The 14,264-nt window shown below is 35.4% G+C and overlaps 1 pseudogene; it reads left to right on the forward strand.

Moving 5' to 3' along the window:
• The first annotated feature begins 53 nt into the window (after window positions 1–53).
• LOC138998977 (protein SET-like) lies at window positions 54–3,620 on the forward strand (annotated as a pseudogene).
• The last annotated feature ends 10,644 nt before the right edge of the window (window positions 3,621–14,264 follow it).

The raw sequence follows: 14,264 nt of genomic DNA on the forward strand, positions 1-14,264 counted from the left end.
GAAAAAAGATTGCCTCTTGACTTCCATAATTCTGTTGATGGGTGAGTATGGCAATGGCTGGCTCCCAATCAAACGTATTTTGTCTTTTTATGAGGAATCTGGCCCTTCCATGAATGATTCCAGGAATAAAGTCACCTGTTCTAATCTATATGTTTGGATTGAGAACTTGAAAATGTAGAGTAGGCTTTATAATTATATGGATGTCATCTCTGTGGCTTTGAGGTAAAAAGTAGAATAAATTATATTGTATTCTATATTCATGGATTGGATGCTGAGAATTCTTATTCACTGATTTAGGTGTTTAGGCAATTAACCAAAATAATTTTAAGTTAAAAAAAAAGTTATTCCATTTGGTGTAAGAATATTCTTTTCCAAATTTTTCTTTCAGATTTATTGTAAAATAGATAATGTTACTGTGCTGATTTTATTTAAAAAGTCATTTTATATTGTAGAAAAATATATTATTCAAAGATTAGAGTTAAAAGAGTAATAGCTTAAAAAATAAGCAAGTGACACGTGAGGCTTCTCTTACTCCCCTACTATAAAGATAGTTTGGAATCCAAAGTGTCCTTGTATCTCTCGATGTTAATGACTTTGAATTTTTATCTTAAAATTCCTTAGCAATTAATGACAAAACCCCAAAACTAAATTCATGTGTATCAAGAGGAAATAAATATATAAAGTTTAAAAGGTTGGAATGAAGAGTACCAAAATTTTGCATTGGACATACTGATTTTAAGCTCATCGTTAAGAAATAAAAATGAGAAAGACCCTACAGTTGTCTCCCATTCCTTTCTAAAAGATTTAGTTGGAAAAAAAACTGATGTAGGAAGAGAACTTTACCAGGAGTTTCTCTAATTTTTAAAAATTCTTTATTGTTTAAAGTATTACATATATCTTCTTTTTCCCCCATTGAACTCTCCCCAGCTGCTCCCACCACCAAGCACATGCCCTCACTCCCTACTGTCTGTGTTCATTGGTTATGCTTATATGCATACATACAAGTTCTTTGGTTGATCTCTTACCCCACCCTCGCACCCTCCCCTGCCTTCCCTCTGAGGTTGGATGGTCTGTTCAATGCATTTAAGTCTCTGGATCTATTTTTATTCATCAGTTTATGTTGTTCATTATATTCCACAAATGAGTTAGATCATGTGATATTTATCTTTCTCTAACTGATTTATTTCGCTTAGCATAATGCTCTTCAGGACCATCCATGCTGTTGTGAATGGTAGGAGTTCCTTTTTACAGCAGTGTAGATGTACCATTGTGTAGATGTACCACAGTTTTTCAATCCACTCATCTGCTGATGGGCATTTAGGCTGTTTCCAATTCTTAGCTATTGTAAATTGTGCTACTATGAACATAGGGGTGCATACATCCTTTCTGATTAGTGTTTCTAGTTTCTTGGGATATATTCCTAGAAGTGGGATTACTGGGTCAAATGGGAGTTCCATATTTAGTTTTTTTGAGAAAACTCCACACTGTCTTCCACTGTGGCTGCACCAGTCTGCATTCCCACCAGCAATGCACAAGGGTTCCTTTTTCTCCGCACCCTCTCCAGCACTTGTCATTTGTTGATTTGTTGATTTTTTGATAGCCATTCTGACAGGTATGAGATGGTACCACATTGTTGTTTTGATTTGCATCTCTCAGATAATAGTGACTTTGAGCATGTTTTCATATGTCCCTTGGTCTTCCTTATGTTCTCTTTCAAAAAGTATCTATTTAGGTCCTGTGCCCATTTTTTGATTGGGTTGTTTATCTTCCTTTTGTTAAGTTGTATGAGTTCCCTGTAAATGTTGGAGATTAAACGCTTTTCAGAGATAACATTGGCGAATATGTTCTTCCATGCAGTGGGCTTTCTTCTTGTTTTGTTGATGGTTTCCTTTGCTGTGCAGAAGCTTTTTATTTTGATGTAGTCCCATTTGTTTATTTTCTCTTTAGTTTCCATTGCCCTAGGAGTTGTATCGGTGAAAATATTGCTTTGGCACATGTCTGAAATTTTTCTGCCTATGGGTTCTTCTAAGATTTTTATAGTTTCCAGTCTCCCATTTAAGTCCTTTATCCATTTTCAGTTTATTTTTGTGTATGGTGTAAGTTGGTGATCTAGTTTCATTTTTTTCATGTATCTGTTTAATTTTCCCAACAGCATTTATTGAAGAGACTTTCTTGACTTCATTGTTTGCTCTTGCCTCCTTTGTCAAATATTAATTAGGCATAGTGGTTTGGGTCAATTTCTGGGTTCTCTATTCTATTCCATTAATTGATATGTCTGTTCTTGTGCCAGTACCAGGCAGTTTTGAGAACAGTGGCTTTGTAATACAGCTTGATATCTGGTATTGAGATCCCACCTACTTTGTTCTTCTTTCTCAGGATTGCCACAGCTATTTGGGATCTTTTTTTATTCCAGATAAATTTTTGGAGCATTTGTTCTAGGTCTTTGAAATATACTGTTGGTATTTTAATGGGGAGTGCATTGAATCTACAGATTGCTTTGGGTAGTATGGACATTTTAATGATGTTGATTCTACCAATCCATGAACATGGTATGTTCTCCCATCTGTTTATGTCTTCCTTTATCTCTTTATCTCTTCTTTCAACATTCTGTAGTTTTATGAGTAGAGTTCTTTTACCTCCTTAGTTAAGTTTATTCCTAGGTATCTTAATTTTTTTGTGTGCAATAGTAAATGGGATTTTTTTTAAATCTCTCTTTCTGTAAGTTCACTATTGGTGTATAGAAATGCCATAGAATAGTGCTCAGCGTGCCTTTGAGCCCAGTGACTTCCCAGCATTCAGATCCTCAGACTTTCCTCACAGCATAGCCCCCAAACGTCAGTCCCTCTCTCCCACCTCAAATGAAGAAACCAAAACTGCCTCCAGCCCCCAAGCCAGAGAAGAAGCCGACCCTTAGGATGTGCCAAAAGGAGAAAAAGAACAGCAAGACGCGATTGAACATATTGATGAAGTATAAAATGAAATAGACAGACTTAATAAATAAGCCAGTGAGGAGATTTTGAAAGTAGAACAGAAATATAACAACTCTGTCAACCATTTTTTCAGAAGAGGTCAGAATTGATTGCCAAAATCCCACATTTTGGGGTAACAACATTTGTCAACCATCCACAAGTGTCTGCACTGCTTGGGGAAGAGGATGAAGAGGTGCTGTATTATTTGACAAGAGTTGAAGTGACAGAATTTGAAGATATTAAATCAGGTTACAGAATAGATTTTTATTTTGATGAAAATCCTTACTTTGAAAATAAAGTTTGCTCCAAAGAGTTTCATCTGAATGAGAGTGGTGATCCATCTTCAAAGTTCACTGAAATCAAATGGAAATCTGGAAAGGATTTGATGAAACATTCAAGTCAAACACAGAATAAAGCCAGCAGGAAGAGGCAGCATGAGGAACCAGAAAGCTTCTTTACCTGGTTACTGACCATTCTGATGCAGGTGCAGATGAGTTAGGAGAAGTCATTAAAGATGACATTTGGCCAAATCCATTACAGTACTACTTGGTTCCTGACATAGATGATGAAGAAGGGGAAGGGGAAGAAGATGATGCTGATGATGAGGGGGAAGAAGGAGAGGAAGATGAAGGAGAAGATGACTAATGAACACTGATGGGTCCCAACCTTTTTAAATTTTTTCCAGTCCCTGGGAGCAAGTCGCAGTCTATTTATTCTTTTCCTTCTCCTGCCCCTTGTGCTCAGTCGCCCTGTTTTTGAGGTCTCTTTTCTCTCCTTTAGACCATCTTTACACCATGGTTCTCACCTTCTTTGGGGGGGGGGGGGGAGAGTGTACCTTGAGCAGAATACAGTGGGAAAAGAATCTTTGCCCCTTTCTGTTCCAAATTCATTTTTATCCCTTCCTGTCTCAAGAAAAACTTAATGGAATCAACACCACCGTGCTCTGTGGGAAAAAAGGAAAACCTCCGCTCCCTTAGCTCTGCTGGGAGCTGGAGGTTGCTAGGCCCCTGTGTAGTATTGCATAGAATTCTAGCTTTTTTCCCTCCTTTCTCTGTATATTGGACTCAGAGATTACACTGTGTCTCTGTAAATATGGACAGTTAGCATTTACCAACATGTATCTGTCTACTTTCTCTTGTTTTAAAAAAGAGAAAAAACTTTAAAAAGGGGGGGGGGTTCAGCAAAGGGGGATTTGAGATGTTTGGGTGGGTTAAGTGGGCATTTTGAAAACATGGCTTCTACTTTGGCATGTTTAATTGTGATGTCAAACAGGCATCATTGCAGTCTAAGATGACACTTTTAAAGGAGAATTCTCTCCTAATGATTACTTGAACCCTGCCACTCGATGGGAGAATAAGCAGAACCTGTAGGATCTTATTCGGAATTGACATTTCTCTATTGTAATTTTGTTCCTGTTTATTTATTTATTTTTAATATATTTTATTGACTTTCCACAGAGAAGAATGGAGAGGGATAGAGAGTCAGAAACATCGATGAGAGAGAAACATCGATTCAGCTGCCTCCTGCACACCCCCCACTGGGGACGTACCCGCAACCAAGGTATGTGCCCTTGGCCAGAATCAAACCCGGGACCCTTTAGTCTGCAGGCCAACGCTCTATCCACTGAGCCAAACCAGTCAGGGCTGTTCCTGTTTATTTTTAAATTTTCTTTTTGTTTCACTGGAAAGGAAAGATAATGCTCAATTTTAAACATTAAAAGTTGGCCCTAACTGGTTTGGCTCAGTGGAAAGAGCATCAGTCTGTGGACTGAAAACTTCCAGGTTCAATTCCCGTCAAGGGCATGTATCTTGGTTGTGGGCACATCCCCAGTAGGAGGTGTGCAGGAGGCAGCTGATTGATGTTTCTTTCTCATCGACATGTCTAACTCTCTATCCTCCCTTTCTCTCTGTAAAAAATCAATAAAATATATTTTTAAAAAGTTTACAGGTTGCTTTGTTACAATAAAACTAAATGTGTACAAAAATGCCATAGATTTCCTGGCATTAATTTTGTATCCTACTACATTGCCGAATTCATATATTAAGTCTAATAATTTTTTGATGGAGTCTTTAGGGTTTTCTATGTACAGTATCATGCCATCTGCAAATAATGACAATTTTACTTCTGGTTTTCCAATTTGAATGCTATTTACTTCTTCTTGTCTGATCGCCGTGGCTAGCACTTTCAGTACTATGTCGAACAGGAGTGGTGAAAGTGGGCATCCCTGTCTTGCTCCTGTTCTTAGAGGAGATGGTTTTAGTTTTTGCCCATTGAGTGGGTTGTTGTCTGTAGGTTGTCATATAAGGCTTTTATCATGTTGAGGTATGATCCTTCTACTCCCACTTTGCTGAGCATTTTTATCAGAAAAGGGTGTTGGACTTTGTCAAATGCCTTTTTTGCATCAATTGATATGTGATTTTTTGTCTCTCAATTTATAAACAAATTGATGTATCACGTTTACTGATTTGTGGATATTGTACCAGCCTTGCATCCCTGGAATAAATCCCACTTGGTCATGGTGTATGATCTTTCTAATTAATGCTAGATCCAGTTTGATAGAATTTTGTTGAGGATTTTAGCATCTATATTCATTAGGGATATTGGCCTGTAATTCTCTTTCGTTGTGGTGTCTTTATTTGGGTTTGGGATTAGGGTAATGCTGGCTTCATAGAAAGAGCTTGGACGTGTGCCTTCCTCTTGAATTTTTTGGAATAGTCTGAGGAGATTGGTTTTAGTTCTTCTTTGAATGTTTGGTAAAACTTTCCTGTGAAGCCATCTGGTCCAGGGCTTTTGTTTTCTGGAAGCTTTTTGATCACTGTTTCAATATCATCAGTAGTTATAGGCCTATTCAGGTTTTTTTGTTCTTCCTTATTGAGTTTTGGAAGCTTGTATTTTTCTAGGAATGTGTCCATTTCATCGAGGTTGTCCAGTTTGTTGGAGTAGAGTTGTTCATAGTATTTTTTCACAATCCTTTGTATATCTGTGCGGTCAGTTGTTACTTCACCTCTTTCATTTCTGATTTTTGTTTATTTGTGTCCTCTCTTTTTATTTCTTGGTGAGCCTGGCTAGAGGTTTATCAATCTTATGTATCCTTTCAAAGAACCAGCTCTTGGTTTCATGAATCTTTTGTATTGTTTTTGTTTGTTTGTTTTGGTGTTTGTGTCATTTATTTCTGCTCTGATCTTCATTATCTCCTTCCCTCTGGTTACTGTGGGTTGTTCCTGTTGCTCTCTTTCTAATTCTTTAAGTTGAAAGGTTAGATAATTTATTATTATTTTTTTTGAGGTAGGCCTGTAGAGCTATGAACTTCCCTCACAGGACTGCTTTGATTGTGTACCATAGATTTTGGATTGTTGTGTTTTCATTGTCATTTGTTTCAGGATGCTTTTTATTTCTTCTTTGATCTTTTTGGTAACCCAATCATTGTTTAATAGCATGCTATTTAACCTCCAAGTGTTTGATTTTTTCATTGTTTTTATTGTAGTTGATTTCTAGTTATATGCCACTGTGATCTGAGAAGATGCTTGTATGATTTCTACTTTCTTGAATTTGAAGAGACTTTGCCTGTGTCCAAATATGTGGTCTATCTTTAAAAATTTCCTGTTGTGCACTTGAGAAGAATGTATATTTTGTAGTTTTGGGATGAAATGTTCTAAAGATGTCAACTGAGTCCATCTAATCTAGTGAGTCATTTAGGATTGCTGTTTCTTTGCTGATTTTTGTTTAGAGTATGTATCCAGTAGTGTTAGTGGGGTATTAAAGTCCCCTACTAGGACTGCATTCCTATCAATCTCTCCTTTGATAAATTCCAAAACTTGTTTTAAGTATTTGGGTGCTCCTGTATTGGATACATATATGTTTACCATAGTTATAGCCTCTTGATGAATTGCTCCCTTTAGCATTAAAAGAATGTGGTTAACTAAGTTGAAATTCACTATGATAGACCAGTGAAGTAGTAAGGAGTGTACATGAACCACTTGAGATACATATAAATAGAGCCATAATATCTGTAAGGAGTGTAAGATCACTGAGAATTCACATACAAACAGCTGTGCAATGAGTAGAATAGTGTTAACATTCAAAATTCTCACTCAATTAACTGGCATTTTTGAAAAAAGGTGGTATAATCTTTTAGAATTTATGATTATAGAGCTCAGAAAACTCTCCAAAAGTCATTAAAACAATTAGAATTCACAATGATAGACCAGTGAAATAGTAAGGAATGTGTATGAAACAATTGGAATACATGTCAATAGAGCCTTCATAGGTGCAGGGGAATATTAAATCAATGAGAATTAGCGTTCCAACAGCTTTGAAATGGGTTGGAGAGTGTTTACCTGCGTAATTGCACATGAATGAGTAAGCGTTTTGGGAAGAAAGTGTTTTAAAAATTTAAAATTTCCTGTTCTTAAGACCAAGAAAACTGTAAAGAAGTATTTCCAACAGATTTTACAAGGATAGACCATAACAATGAATAGGAAAGTGATTGCAAAACCTAGCATAAATGTAAATAGAGCCTTAATGTCGGGAAGGGAGTGTTAAAACATTAGGGTTTTGCCTTGAAACGGTTGTGCAATGGGTAGGATAGTGTTTTAAATTCCTAATTCCTGCTCAGTGAATTGACGTTTCTGGAAGAGTTTGGTGAATATAACTTGAAATTCACTATAATAAACCAGTCATATTGTATGAATGTTTATGAAGCACTGTTATACATGTAAATAGAGCCTTATTATCTGAAGAAAAGAGGAAAATCACTGAGAATTCATGTTCAAACAGCTGTGAAATGAGAAGAATAGTGTTACCATTCATAATTCCCACTCATTTAATCGGCATTTTTGAAAAAAGTGGTTTAATCTTTTTAAAAAAATATATTTCATTGATTTTAGAGAGGAAGGGAGAGGGAGAGAGGGATTGAAACAACAATGATAAGAATCACTGATGGGCTGCCTCCTGCACACCCCTTATAGGGTATCTAGTCAGCAACCCAAGCATGTGCCCTTGGCCGGAATCAAAACCTTGACCCTCTAGTCCTCAGTATGACTATCTATCCATTGTGCCAAACTAGATAGGGCTAATCTTTTAAAATTTACATTGATAAGCTAAGTGATCTGCGGGAAAGTCGTTCAAACTATTAGATTTCATAATGATAGACCAGTGAATTAGTAAGAAATGTTTAAGAACCACTTTGAATACATGTAAATAGAGCCGACATATGTGCAGGGCAGTATTAAATAAATGAAAATTAGCGTTCCAACAGCCTTGAAATGGGTTGGAGAGTGTTTATATGCGTAATTGCACCTGAATGAGTTAAACAATTTTGGAAGAATGTGTTTTCCAAATTGAAAATTTCCTAATGCATGCTCAATGAGTTGAAGATTTTGGAAGAATGAGGTGAAAATACCTTGAAATTCACTGTAATAAACCAGTGAAATAGTATGAATGTTTATGAAGCACTTGTTATACATTTAAGAAGAGCCTAAATATCTGTAGGAAAGGGTAAAATCACTCAGAATTCACGTTCAAACTGCTGTGAAATGAGTAGAATAATGTTCACATTCATCATTCCCGCACATTTCATGGGCAATTTTTTAAAAAGGTAGTTTATCTTTTAAAATTTATGATTATAAGTGCAGAGAACTGCCCGAAAGTCTTTAAGTATTTAGAATTCACCATGATAGACCAGTAACGAATGTGTATGAACCCCTTGTAATACATGTAAATAGAGCCTTCATATGTGCAGGGAAGTATTAAATCAATGAGAATTAGCGTTCCAACAGCTTTGAAATGAGTTGGAGAGTGTTTACCTGCGTAATTGCACCTGAATAGGTTACCGTTTTGAGAAGAAGGTGTTTTAAAAATTTAAAATTTCCTGTTCTTAATACTAAATAAACCGTAAAGAAGTGTTTCCAACAGATGCTACAAGGATAGATGAGAAAAATGATTACAAAAGTGATTGGAAAATCTAGCATAAATGAAAATGGAGCCTTAATATCTGGAAGAGAGTGTTAAAACATTAGGATTTTGCCTTGAAACGGTTGTGCAATGGGTAGGATAGTGTTTTAAATTACTAATCCCTGCTCAATGGGTTGACGTTTTTGCAAGTGTGGTGAAAATAACTTGAAATTCACTATAATAAACTAGTCTAATTGTATGAATGTTTATGAAGCACTTGTTATACATATAAATAGAGCCTTAATTTCTGGAGGAAAGTGGAAAAGCAGTGAGAATTCACGTTCAAACAGCTGTGACGTGAGTAGAACAGTGTTAACATTCATCATTCCCGCACATTTAACGGGCAAATTTTTAAAAAGGTAGTTTATCTTTCAAAATTTATGATTATAAGTGCAGAGAACTGCCCGAAATTCTTTAAATCAATTAGGATTCACCATGGTAGACCAGGGAATTAGTGATGAATGTGTATGAACCCCCTGTAATACATGTAAATAGAGCCTTCATATGTGCAGGGCAATATTAAATCAATGAGAATTAGCGTTCCAACAGCTTTGAAATGGGTTGGAGAGTGTTTACCTGCGTAATTGCCCCTGAATGAGTTAACGTTTTGGGAAGAAAGTGTTTTAAAAATTTAAAATTTCCTGTTCTTAAGGCCAAGAAAACTGTAAAGAAGTGTTTCCAACAGATTTTACAAGGATAGACCCAAAAAATGTTTAGGAAAGTGATTGCAAAACCTAGCATAAATGTAAATAGAGCCTTAATGTCGGGAAGGGAGTTTTAAAACATTAGGGTTTTGCCTTGAAACGGTTGTGCAATGGGTAGGATAGTGTTTTAAATTCCTAATCCCTGGTCAATGGGTTGACGTTTTTGCAAGGGTGGTGAATATAACTTGAAATTCACTATAATAAACTAGTCAAATTGTATGAATGTTTATGAAGCACTTGTTATACATATGAATAGAGCCTTAATATCTGTAGGAAAGTGTAAAAGCACTGAGAATTCACGTTCAAACAGCTGTGAAATGAGTAGAATAGTGTTAACATTCATCATTCCCGCACATTTAACGGGCAAATTATTAAAAAGGTAGTTTATCTTTCAAAATTTATGATTATAAGTGCAGAGAACTGCCCGAAATTCTTTAAATCAATTAGGATTCACCATGATAGACCAGGGAATTAGTAACGAATGTGTATGAACCCCCTGTAATACATGGAAATAGAGCCTTCATATGTGCAGGGCAGTATTAAATCAATGAGAATTAGCGTTCCAACAGCCTTGAAATGGGTTGAAGAGTTTTACCTGCGTAATTGCCCCTGAATGAGTTAACGTTTTGGGAAGAATGTGTTTTAAAAATTTAAAATTTCCTGTTCTTAAGACCAAGAAAACTGTAAAGAAGTGTTTCCAACAGATTTTACAAGGATAGACCACAACAATGATCAGGAAAGTGATTGCAAAACCTAGCATCAATGTAAATAGAGCCTTAATGTCGGGAAGGGAGTGTTAAAACATTAGGGTTTTGCCTTGAAACGGTTGTGCAATGGGTAGGATAGTGTTTTAAATTCCTAATTCCTGCTCAATGAATTGATGTTTCTGGAAGAGTTTGGTGAATATAACTTGAAATTCACTATAATGAAACAGTCAAATTGTATGAATGTTTATGAAGCACTGTCATACATGTAAATAGAGCCTTATTATCTGAAGGAAAGAGGAAAATCACTGAGAATTCATGTTCAAACAGCTGTGAAATGAGAAGAATAGTGTTACCATTCATAATTCCCACTCATTTAATTGGCATTTTTGAAAAAAGTGGTTTAATCTTTTTAAAAAAATATATTTCATTGATTTTAGAGAGGAAGGGAGAGGGAGAGAGGGATTGAAACAACAATGATAAGAATCACTGATGGGCTGCCTCCTGCACACCCCTTATAGGGTATCTAGTCAGCAACCCAAGCATGTGCCCTTGGCCGGAATCAAAACCTTGACCCTCTAGTCCTCAGTATGACAATCTATCCATTGTGCCAAACTAGATAGGGCTAATCTTTTAAAATTTACATTGATAAGCTAAGTGATCTGCGGGAAAGTCGTTCAAACTATTAGATTTCATAATGATAGACCAGTGAATTAGTAAGAAATGTTTAAGAACCACTTTGAATACATGTAAATAGAGCCGACATATGTGCAGGGCAGTATTAAATAAATGAAAATTAGCGTTCCAACAGCCTTGAAATGGGTTGGAGAGTGTTTATATGCGTAATTGCACCTGAATGAGTTAACAATTTTGGAAGAATGTGTTTTCCAAATTGAAAATTTCCTAATGCATGCTCAATGAGTTGAAGATTTTGGAAGAATGAGGTGAAAATAACTTGAAATTCACTATAATAAACCAGTGAAATAGTATGAATGTTTATGAAGCACTTGTTATACATTTAAGAAGAGCCTAAATATCTGTAGGAAAGGGTAAAATCACTCAGAATTCACGTTCAAACTGCTGTGAAATGAGTAGAATAATGTTCACATTCATCATTCCCGCACATTTCATGGGCAAATTTTTAAAAAGGTAGTTTATCTTTTAAAATTTATGATTATAAGTGCAGAGAACTGCCCAAAAGTCTTTAAGTCATTTAGGATTCACCATGATAGACCAGTAACGAATGTGTATGAACCCCTTGTTATACATGTAAATAGAGCCTTCTTATGTGCAGGGAAGTATTAAATCAATGAGAATTAGCGTTCCAACAGCTTTGAAATGGCTTGGAGAGTGTTTATGTGCGTAATTGCACCTGAATGAGTTAGCGTTTTGGGAAGAAGGTGTTTTAAAAATTTAAAATGTCCTGTTCTTAAAACTAAATAAACCGTAAAGAAGTGTTTCCAACAGATGCTACAAGGATAGATGAGAAAAATGACTACAAATGTGATTGAAAAATCTAGCATAAATGAAAATGGAGCCTTAATGTCTGGAAGGGAGTGTTAAAACATTAAGATTTTTCCTTGAAATGGTTGTGCAATGGGTAGGATTGTGTTTTAAATTCTTAATCCCTGCTCAATGGGTTGATGTTTTTGCAAGTGTGGTGAAAATAACTTGAAATTCACTATAATAAACTAGTCAAATTGTATGAATGTTTATGAAGCACTTGTTATACATATAAATAGAGCCTTAATATCTGGAGGAAAGTGGAAAAGCAGTGAGAATTCACGTTCAAACAGCTGTGACGTGAGTAGAACAGTGTTAACATTCATCATTCCCGCATATTTAATGGGCAATTTTTTAAACAGGTACTTCATCTTTTAAAATGTATGATTAGAAGTGCAGAGAATGCCCGACTTTCTTTAAATCAATTAGGATTCACCATGATAGACCAGTGAATTAGAAACGAATGTGTATGAACCCCCTGTAATACATGGAAATAGAGCCTTCATATGTGCAGGGCAGTATTAAATCAATGAGAATTAGCGTTCCAACAGCCTTGAAATGGGTTGGAGAGTTTTACCTGCGTAATTGCCCCTGAATGAGTTAATGTTTTGGGAAGAATGTGTTTTAAAAATTTAAAATTTCCTGTTCTTAAGACCAAGAAAACTGTAAAGAAGTGTTTCCAACAGATTTTACAAGGATAGACCACAACAATAATCAGGAAAGTGATTGCAAAACCTAGCATAAATGTAAATAGAGCCTTAATGTCGGGAAGGGAGTGTTAAAACATTAGGGTTTTGCCTTGAAACGGTTGTGCAATGGGTAGGATAGTGTTTTAAATTCCTAATTCCTGCTCAATGAATTGACGTTTCTGGAAGAGTTTGGTGAATATAACTTGAAATTCACTATAATAAAACAGTCAAATTATATGAATGTTTATGAAGCACTTGTTATACATGTAAATAGAGCCTTATTATCTGAAGAAAAGAGGAAAATCACTGAGAATTCACGTTCAAACAGCTGTGAAATGAGAAGAATAGTGTTACCATTCATAATTCCCACTCATTTAATTGGCATTTTTGAAAAAAGTGGTTTAATCTTTTTTAAAAAATACATTTCATTGATTTTAGAGACGAAGGGAGGAGAGAGAGATAGAAACAACAATGATGAAAATCATTGATCAGCTGCCTCCTGCACACTCCGCACTGGGGATCAAGTCCGCAACCTAGGCATGTGCCCTTGGCCGGAATCAAAAACTTGACCCTCTAGTCCACCGAATGACACTCTATCCATTGAGCCAAACTAGCTAGGGCTCATCTTTTGAAATTTATGTGTATAAGCTAAGAGTACTACTGGAAAGTCTTTCAATCTAATAGAATTCATAATGATAGATCAGTGAATTAGTAAGGAATGTTTATAAACCACTTGAAATACATGTAAAGAGAGCCTTCATATGTGCAGTTCATTATTAATAATTGAGAATTAGGGTTCCAAAATCTTTGAAATGGGTTGTAGAGTGTTTCCACTCATAATTCCACATGAATGAGTTAGCGATTTGGGAAGAATGTGTTTTAAAAATTTAAAATATCCTGTTTTTAAATGCTATAATACATTAAAGTAGTGTTTCCAGCAGAATTCACAAGGATATCTAAGGGAAATGTTTAGAAAAGTGTTCGAAAAACACAGCATAAATGTCAATAGAGCCTTCTCATGTGTAAGGTTATGTTAAAATATTAAGATTTTTCCATCTATAAGTTGTGCAATGGGTAGAACAATGTTTTACATACCCAATTCTTGCTCAAATTTTTGGCATTTTCTGAAGGGATTGGTTAAATTAAGTTGAAATTCAGTATAATAAACCAGTGAAATAGTATGAATGTGTATGAACCACTTGGTGTACATATAAATAGAGCCTTAACATCTGTGGGAAAGTGTAAAATCACTGAGAATTCAGGTTCAAACTGCTGTAAAATGAGTAGAATAGTGTTAACATTCATAATTCACACTCAGTTAATTGACTTTTTTTTTTTAAAAAAAAAAGCAACGTGGTTTCATCTTTTAAAATTTATGAATATAAGCTCAGAGAATTGCCTTAAAGTCATTAAAATGATTCGAATTCACTAGGATATACAGTGAATTAATAATGAATGTGAATGAACCACTTGGAATACACGTAATTAAAGCATTCATATGTGCAGGGCAGTATTAAATCAATGAGAATAATGTTCCAACTGCTATGAAATGGTTTTCAGAGTGTTTACTTTCATAATTCCACTAGCATTTTGGGTTGAATGTGTTTTACAAAATTAAAATTTCCTGTTTATACAACCAAGAAAACTGTAAAAAAGTTTTTCCAACAGAAAACAAGGAAAGACCAGGTAAATGATTAGAAAATTGATTGAAAAACCTAGCATAAATGTAAAAAGAGACTTAAT

This window comes from Myotis yumanensis, unplaced genomic scaffold, assembly GCF_028538775.1.
Source record: "Myotis yumanensis isolate MYYU_CA2020_CCGP unplaced genomic scaffold, mMyoYum1.0.hap1 SCAF_21, whole genome shotgun sequence".
NCBI classification, from domain to species: Eukaryota; Metazoa; Chordata; class Mammalia; order Chiroptera; family Vespertilionidae; genus Myotis; species Myotis yumanensis.